Source organism: Ostrea edulis, chromosome 6 (assembly GCF_947568905.1).
Source record: "Ostrea edulis chromosome 6, xbOstEdul1.1, whole genome shotgun sequence".
Taxonomy (NCBI): Eukaryota; Metazoa; Mollusca; class Bivalvia; order Ostreida; family Ostreidae; genus Ostrea; species Ostrea edulis.
The window spans coordinates 86,242,782-86,253,094 of NC_079169.1; positions in this window are offsets into that span (position 1 = coordinate 86,242,782).

Here is a 10,313-nt window from a genome sequence, read left to right on the forward strand (position 1 = left end):
AACCGCACGGGAGAAAACACATTATGAAATTCAGTCAACATACGAATTTACACAATTGATAAATAATATGTAATATTAACCAGTATAGAACATATTTCTATAGAGTCTGGGCAGGTGTTTTGTTCTGTCCCTTAGGTGTTGATACATGTATTTACGATATTTCACCACCGTTTCTTAGCTTTCTTCCTGACCATTACATCTGAAATTCAGTTGTTGCGGAATTCTAAATGCAAAAATACATGGTTATAGTTTGGTTTTAACTTTAAGTTTCCATCAAGTTGGGACAGATTTATAAGCATTCGTGAAATGGCCTTCTCTCGTGGTTTCTTAAACCCACCACTTCAGATGCGGGTCCAGAAATTTGAAGGAGAGGCCGGAATAAATGGGTGTTGTTGCACTAGGTGGGATTGCAGTATTCCAATTGAATTTTGTTTTAGTTAATGTTTTTAAACCAAATATAATCCTCAGTATTGTCCACAGCGCTACGCCTTTTACAATCCTTGAGAAATTCGGAAGACGTGAAGATATATTGAGCGGAAGGCCTTGGGCTTTTACTGTTAAAACAAACCAAAGTACCAGTTCATCTGAAATGAAATTGGAAAGATTGCTTTCTATTGGACTTTATAAATTAAATATGGCTCAATGGAAATACTTATAGAAGACATTGATCTGTTGTTTTTAAGATACGCACGTAAAATTGGGTGTGTTCATTAGCTTAAAAATAGCCTATCATCGGTACCGGATTTAATTGTCTGTTTGAGTGATATGTAGATAGGAGACAAATGTTCAAGGTACTGACTATAAAGCCTGCTAATTAAGTATCTCTTTGGTGTCTAAAATTCTGTTTCTGGTTTATGCAGTCTGTTAAGTACTGTACAGGGGAGTGAACACGTTTACATTCCTTTTGGGGACAGATTCTGATGCACCCCCAGTAAACGTGATTGAAACATTGATTTACGTGGAACATAAAAACACTTTCTTTCCTTATGTATCTACCCAGGTCTAAATAATTAACCCCCAACCCAGCTCTCGCTATTCAACGTTCACGTCTCAATAATAAATCGAAAGTTCCAAGGCTAGCATAAAACTCAATTGCAAGAAACAGAGTACTATATGGGTGCAGGAACAGACGGAACACTCAGGAATCATATAGAAACATGTACGAATAATCAGACTAAGTATTAGTATACTTTGGAGTACAGAAAGAGACTGAGGAATCAGGGGTACAGAAGCAGATTGAGGAATTAGAGGTATAGAAACAGACTGAGGAATTAGGGGTACAGAAACCGACTTGTTACGGGTACAGATGTGCAGGGAAACGATGAATGTACCTGTGATTTGTGAATAACATGTTTGATGCAAAGTTGCATTGTTGTGGGGAAACTGGCAGGGAGAGCCTAGCTGTAATAATGCAGCCCTCTCCGACTTTTTGTTTTGGGAGAGGGCTATATCTTCATTAAGATTTTCGTAATGGTGCAGACGCGAGATTGAATCACTCCCGCAACATTTTCGATCATTCTAAACATTTGCTGGCTTATTTCACGTAAATAAATTGATATCACATGTTTCTTAGTCAATATCAACCATTAATTTACTATTTATGAGACTCTATTCTACCGTTTTTAACAAGTTCGATATATTCCAATTTCTCAATTCATAATATGCGCCATATTTGGTGTACTTCTGGTTCTCAAGTTATTTGCATATGCCCATAAAAGGCAGTATTTATATCATTGGAGGAATACAGAAGAGAAAGCGATTTCGTCGGTATTAAAAGGGTTTAATTTTTGATTCAAGTTAAAAAACAAACAGCAGAGTGTGTTTTTTCTGCCATCATATGATTTTCCTTTCTTTGTAGGAATGGCTCGAGTAAACTACATTTTCGCGCTGATTGTCAGTAGATCCACCTACGAGATCTCGCGATAACAAGCATGGCGGAGCAGACGAAGAATTTTGGTATCACACCGGTAATTATTTTCACTATATATTACTATAGAGGGGAAAAAATCATTAAAAATCAGTTTACAAAATTGATGCCGAATAACGCAGTCAGACACGTTCTATGTTACCTATCTCGTCTGCCGACACCAGAAAAACAACACCCTACGCGGCATTTTCGAAAAAAATTTACCCGCAAACAAGACTACCCTCAAATCCACGTGTTTTTCACATGTGTGTAAACAGCCGGAGTGCACCTCAGGAAGTAGCCTCAGCTACCAACAGCAAATAGTTCCTTTGTATACACTTGATTATTTCTACAAATTACACAAAATTTCCTAATCAGGGGTACAAAAATTAAGAGAAAAGAAGAAGAGGAAATGAGAAAAATCGCGCAAGGAAAAAAATATTTCTTTAAATATATGGAACTACAATTGACTAAGTTCATTTTGATTGAACAATTACCGGTGTGATACCTTTTGCATGTTGTACATGGTATTTAATGAAAATCACATTTATTACACTGGCCAAAGTGCAAACTTGGTACTCATTTCAGTGTAAACATCATTAGAGACAAATACACGGCGCGCATTACAGGTTATTCATAAAAATATTTTGAACCATGAAGAAGATCTTATGGAATTGTAGCCCTCTCCCGAAAAAAATCGGAGAGGGTTACATTATTGCAGTTAGGGAGAGCCCAAACCCTACATTTTCGCCCAAGACAGATAGATATTCTTTGTGTGTTTAATTAAGTTCCATTCAAGATTTTGTCCACTCTCAGAGACATTACTTGATTGCAGGTGACCTAATTATGTTATTGACCTTGACATAGGACCAGGCACGTTGGAGGGGAGTTGTTGATGGAATGTGTCCCAAAGGGGGTAGGCATATGCAGTTTTCGTAATTTTAATTGTCGAAAAAGACTAGAAGAAACCTTATCTTTACAAAACTCTCATTATGCAACATAAGCGAAATCCCAGGTACTTCCGGGGATTTGGCTCCATGTCTCCCTTCTCAGCACTGACTTGGACCCTTCCTTATTTTTCTTACTCCTCCAATTCTATTTTGCTTCCAATGCCACCGGATTGTCAAAGCAAACGTTTATCAAATACAAAGAGATATTACTCATAGTGACATAGTGACACTCACCTTACGCCGTGTCAACATTCTGAAATGTACCCTATTATCAGCGGCAGTGCTTCAGATTATCATCAACAAACTCTGTTCTCTTCTTCTAATGTAAACCAATGACATTCGTAATTAATTAGTTATACTTTCGATGAAATCGCACTAATGATATTTCCTTTGTTTCATAATGTGGTTAGCAGTGGTTTGTATGTGACGTCTACAAACTTGAATCCCTAAAGTAAATTCAAACTTATCCCGTTTCTATGTCATCCTCTTTTTGACATTATATTCAAGATGAAAAATTAAAGAACCTTCCCTGAAAATTCGCTGAAAGATAAATGATGTAATCCATAGTCGGAACTAGAATCTTTTCAGTTTTTTATTTCTTTTCTTGGAAACACGATTTCTTTTTTCCAATTTTTGTCGTAGTGTGTAGTATTTGCTATTTGTTTATATATTTCTTGATAAAGACGCGGGTTGCGTCGACAATTCGAGGTTTAAATAACCAACAGTGTCGTAGCCTTTTCTCTCTCTCTCTCTCTCTCTCTCTCTCTCTCTCTCTCTCTCTCTCTCTATATATATATATATAAAGTTTTTGCTATATCAAATCAAAGATTTTATTCATTATCAATTAATCATAGTATCGGAGTTTTTAAAACATTGAATCAATGTGAAGTACATTTCGTTTTACTCTATTGTGGTAAATGATCAAAATTATTATCAAACTCATAAAAAATATCAATGATCAAAATTATTATCAAACTTATCGAAAATATCAATGATCAAAATTATTATCAAACTTATCAAAAATATCAATGATCAAAATTATTATCAAACTTATCGAAAATGTCAATCATCAAAATTATTTTCGAAAATATCGGAGATGTTCTAATCAAATACATGTATGTCAAATAGAATTTTTACCATAGTGAATACTGTAAGTGGTTTTAATTTCGCGCTGCTAAAAGTTCGCGTTTTTCATATTGGTCTGATTGCGGTGGTTTTATTTTCGCGAAATTCGATTACAAATTGATTACTGGTAACTGTTCAAAATGTATTGTGTCACACTTGCAAAATGATTGCGGCTGTTTTAATTTCGCGGAAAAATCCCTTTAATAGGAAGGTTCATTGTCGGTACAGGCGTTGTCACGTTAAAGAGCACTCATCGTTACGGCTCTGGGCGCTAAGCAAAGGTCTAAACCTACTGCTGGTGAAAAATTCCCATGGTAAAGTAAACTAAGAAACAAAACATTACACAACTTTAATCAATAGCATTGCTCGTGGTCTGTCTTAACACAGATAGGGAAAAATTAAACAATAAAAATATTGACATTGAAGCAGTGGTAAAAATGATAAAATATGTACGCGCAGATAAATCTTTGATCCGTTCCCGATATCGCATCTTATTCTCTCAGTCATCTGACAGACATTCGTGAATGTCTCTGCGCATATATATTTACAACTGCTTCAACATCAATGTTTATGTCCTTAGAGATGCAGAGTAGCATTTAACAAGTCTTCTATCGTGTTTGTTGATGTGCGTTTAATGTACTTTAAATACAGATTACACCGCTCTACTCCACTTGAAGAAGCTGCAGGGAATTCTTGCATTTTAATAGAGGGTCTTTGTAATGTTCGGGACATTTACCGGACGCCACCGGCTGTCCGTTCAAGTCAATGGAATTGTCTTGTTAATTTGTTCACTCGTTGTCCCCAACCCTTCCCTTAGTTCCAGTTCATACATGTACGTAAATGTACCAGGGATCGACATATCATTTTTATACAAGACAAGGGTCATTGAGATGGTTTCATTTGTTAGCAACAAAACTTCCTCGACTCTTCACTCTCTTTAAACTTAAACAAAAACTACTCAAATATTCCCCTCTTCATGACACAGGGGCTAAGCCCGTTTTGGGCCCGAACCCTGTGATACTATAAATATAGAAAGGGGTCTAACTCTGACCCTGATAAAAAAATCTAACCACTCACTTCATATGCCTAAAAAATCTTAAACTAGGTGCGATATGCATAATTTGGCGGTCTCCTCGCATAGATTAATGTTTTAACTACTTGTATGCCAAATTTCAAGTCACAGGTTCTTAAAATAATAAAGATATACGTCATCGTTCTCTTGATTTCACTTGTTTATTTTTACTAGGACATTTACCGCTCCAGGTCACGGAGTCGTTTCTCACCTATGACAGCAGCGAAATTCAGACTAGTGTGGAAGATTTCGGACCTGTCAATTAAAATTTCACTTTAATTATACGCTACTTCCTTCCTCATACCTTAATAATGTTCTTCGTGTAGACAATACACGACTTATTTTTCCTTAGCAGCATCAACTGTTGACAACATCTGCGATTTTAATGAAAACACTAAATACCCGATAGACTTAAAATCTCAAATACCTTAAAATTGATCAAAACATTATTCTTGTGATATTGCACCTAGAGAAGGAAATTGAATATTATTTTTTGGCTTTCTTAATTTTTTTGTTTTTGTTTATTTTATTTCATTTAGATTATTTTTACCCATTTCCCCCTTCTTTAAAGTTTTAGATATTTCGGGTCTTTAGTGCGTTTCTCAAAATGGCAGTTAAGAGTCAGGAGTTGATGTTTTTTGTAAAATAAGCGAACCAGATACAGGGAACATGAGAACTTTATTAAGGTATGAGGAAGGAAGTAGCGTATAATTAATGTGAAATTTTAATTGACAGGTCCGAAATCGTCCACACTAGTCTGAATTTCGCTGCTGTCATAGGTGAGAAACGACTCCGTGACCTGGAGCGGCAAATGTCCTAGTAAAAATAAACAAGTGAAATCAAGAGAACGATGACGTATATCTTTATTATTCTAAGAACCTGTGACTTGAAATTTGGCATGCAAGTAGTTAAAACATTAATCTATGCGAGGAGATCGGCAAATTACGCATAGCGTACCTAATTAAAATATTTTTTAGGCATTTGAAGCGAGTGGTTAGTTGTTTTTTTTTATCAGGGTCAGAGTTAGACCCCTTTCTATATTTATGGTATCACATAGTTCGGGTCCAAAACAGGCTTAGCCCCTGTGTTTCATGATTTGAAATGTGCAGTATCGCAGTAAATGAAGGACGCGTTCTTGCGTCAGCGCGCACTTTATCCACGTTGTCCACATTGCGATGACGTCAGAGCGCGTCTTTTAGTTAATGCTTTAAATTGCTAAATTTATATCGCATTCACTGCAGATGTGGCGAAAACCCACATCCTATATTTGATTTGCTCGAATCAAAGCTTTCATTAAGCTAACTACAGTATATAATTATTTTGCCATCGAAGGCCCAAAGGCTCTTTAGGTTCACTTTTTCTGCAACTTTTCTCAACCACAGATAATCCCTAACTTTAATCTACTATTTCTAGTCATCAACCCCTTTATTTAGGGAAACTATTGCTTAAATTCAGCTGTATTTGTTATGTAATTAGTCAAAAGATGTAACGTATTTGGCGATACCTTAAATCTCTGTAAAGACAAGTTTTAATGGTCAGATCTAATTTCATTTACACCCACACGCGGAATCGATATGTATGTATATAATCATGTATACAAGGACAAAAAGGAGTATGTGTACTATTTTTGGAATAATTTGCCTTATTTTAGTAACATTTTCTAAACGTTTGTACAAAGTTTCATTGAAGTCTGACCAAAACCTTTAGATGGATTTGCATTTCGAAATATCCATTAGTAACTTTTAAATTAGCAACGACAATAATTAATGGACATATCGTTCTTCGTGGCAAACCATTGATAAATCTATTGATGTATTTCTATATCGTCTTCGTTTGTACAAAGATTTATTGAATCCAGACGTCGGGTGGGAGGAGTAGCGTTTTAAAATGATGTGACAGATTATTATAATTTTAGCAGCAGTAGCCGTATAGTTCTTCAATATAAAAATCGATACATAGATGTAGAATAGTTAGAAATCTTTGATGATCTAGATACAGGGAGTCTTTTCGTCTGAGTTGAAGGTCCAGCTATGTCCCTTGTACACTACAGAGTGATGGTTGCATAATATTTTACAGCCGTTTTTTTTTTTGTTCATAAAAATCACCCTCGTTTGCGCCACAAATTTAGAAATAATGTGAGTAGAACTCCAGATATGGCACCCAAAATGGCTGAGTATTTTGGCTACTACTTGCCTTTCACATGCCCCACCTTTTCTGAAATCCTGGACCCGCCACTGATTTACCAGAGATAAAAAGTAGACTTTATTAATAATTTACAAAACATGTAAACTCCTATCTACTACTCAAAGTTGTAATCTTTTCATGATATTTATGGCATGTTATGTTTTAATAGCTAAACTTCACATTTTATAGGATAATAATGATACACAAGTTATCCGGAATCATTAAATTTTTATTTTTATTTACATATGATTTTGACCTATAAACAAACTTAGTACATCTTTAATGACGGTTTTTGTTCCGTGTAACTGACGGGTTTTTGTTGTTGCCGAAGTTCAAATGATACTGTAGATATCCTAACAAACATCCTGTAGTAATTTATAGTTAACTGTAGTAGACTATTACACGTGGGTAATGTGGGATACCTCACGATTCAATACGCATCATGCTACGAGCATTCAATATTGCGTACAGCACAATGCAGTTTTCATGACTTTAATGATTTATTGCCTTTCTCTTGTTTAATTTGTAGTAGTGCAGTGTAGTATATTTAGTATTATTTCCAAGATAACGGTCTACAGTAATTCATTAATTAACTATATAAAGTAACGGATGAAAATATCATCAATAAGAAAGGCTAACATCTTCAAACTTATGTCACACTCAGACTCAATCCACATGAGTGACAAAATAGAACTAAAATCCGCATCACGGTATCATACTAATGAAACACTACGCGCATCATACAGACCTGTATCATACTAATGAAACAATACGCACATCATACAGACCTGTATCATACTAATGAAACAATACACACATCATACAGACCTGTATCATACTAATGAAACAATACACACATCATACAGACCTGTATCATACTAATGAAGCAATACGCACATCATACAAACCTGTATCATACTAATGAAACAATACACACATCATACAGACCTGTATCATACTAATGAAACAATACACACATCATACAGACCTGTATCATACTAATGAAACAATACGCGCATCATACAAACCTGTATCATACTAATGAAACAATACGCGCATCATACAAACCTGTATCATACTAATGAAACAATACACACATCATACAGACCTGTATCATACTAATGAAACAATACGCACATCATACAGACCTGTATCATACTAATGAAACAATACGCACATCATACAGACCTGTATCATACTAATGAAACAATACGCACATCATACAGACCTGTATCATACTAATGAAACAATACGCACATCATACAGACCTGTATCATACTAATGAAACAATACACACATCATACAGACCTGTATCATACTAATGAAACAATAAGCACATCATACAAACCTGTATCATACTAATGAAACAATACGCACATCATACAAACCTGTATCATACTAATGAAACAATACGCGCATCATACAAACCTGTATCATACTAATGAAACAATACACACATCATACAAACCTGTATCATACTAATGAAACAATACGCACATCATACAAACCTGTATCATACTAATGAAACAATACGCGCATCATACAAACCTGTATCATACTAATGAAACAATACGCACATCATACAAACCTGTATCATACTAATGAAACACTACGCGCATCATACAGACCTGTATCATACTAATGAAACAATACGCACATCATACAGACCTGTATCATACTAATGAAACAATACACACATCATACAGACCTGTATCATACTAATGAAACAATACACACATCATACAGACCTGTATCATACTAATGAAGCAATACGCACATCATACAAACCTGTATCATACTAATGAAACAATACACACATCATACAGACCTGTATCATACTAATGAAACAATACACACATCATACAGACCTGTATCATACTAATGAAACAATACGCGCATCATACAAACCTGTATCATACTAATGAAACAATACGCACATCATACAGACCTGTATCATACTAATGAAACAATACACACATCATACAGACCTGTATCATACTAATGAAACAATAAGCACATCATACAAACCTGTATCATACTAATGAAACAATACGCACATCATACAAACCTGTATCATACTAATGAAACAATACGCGCATCATACAAACCTGTATCATACTAATGAAACAATACACACATCATACAAACCTGTATCATACTAATGAAACAATACGCACATCATACAAACCTGTATCATACTAATGAAACAATACGCGCATCATACAAACCTGTATCATACTAATGAAACAATACGCACATCATACAAACCTGTATCATACTAATGAAACACTACGCGCATCATACAGACCTGTATCATACTAATGAAACAATACGCACATCATACAGACCTGTATCATACTAATGAAACAATACACACATCATACAGACCTGTATCATACTAATGAAACAATACACACATCATACAGACCTGTATCATACTAATGAAGCAATACGCACATCATACAAACCTGTATCATACTAATGAAACAATACACACATCATACAGACCTGTATCATACTAATGAAACAATACACACATCATACAGACCTGTATCATACTAATGAAACAATACGCGCATCATACAAACCTGTATCATACTAATGAAACAATACGCGCATCATACAAACCTGTATCATACTAATGAAACAATACACACATCATACAGACCTGTATCATACTAATGAAACAATACGCGCATCATACAAACCTGTATCATACTAATGAAACAATACAGACATCATACAGACCTGTATCATACTAATGAAGCAATACGCACATCATACAGACCTGTATCATACTAATGAAACAATAAGCACATCATACAAACCTGTATCATACTAATGAAACAATACGCACATCATACAAACCTGTATCATACTAATGAAACAATACACACATCATACAGACCTGTATCATACTAATGAAGCAATACGCACATCATACAGACCTGTATCATACTAATGAAACAATACGCGCATCATACAAACCTGTATCATACTAATGAAACAATACGCGCATCATACAAACCTGTATCATACTAATGAAACAATACACACATCATACAGACCTGTATCA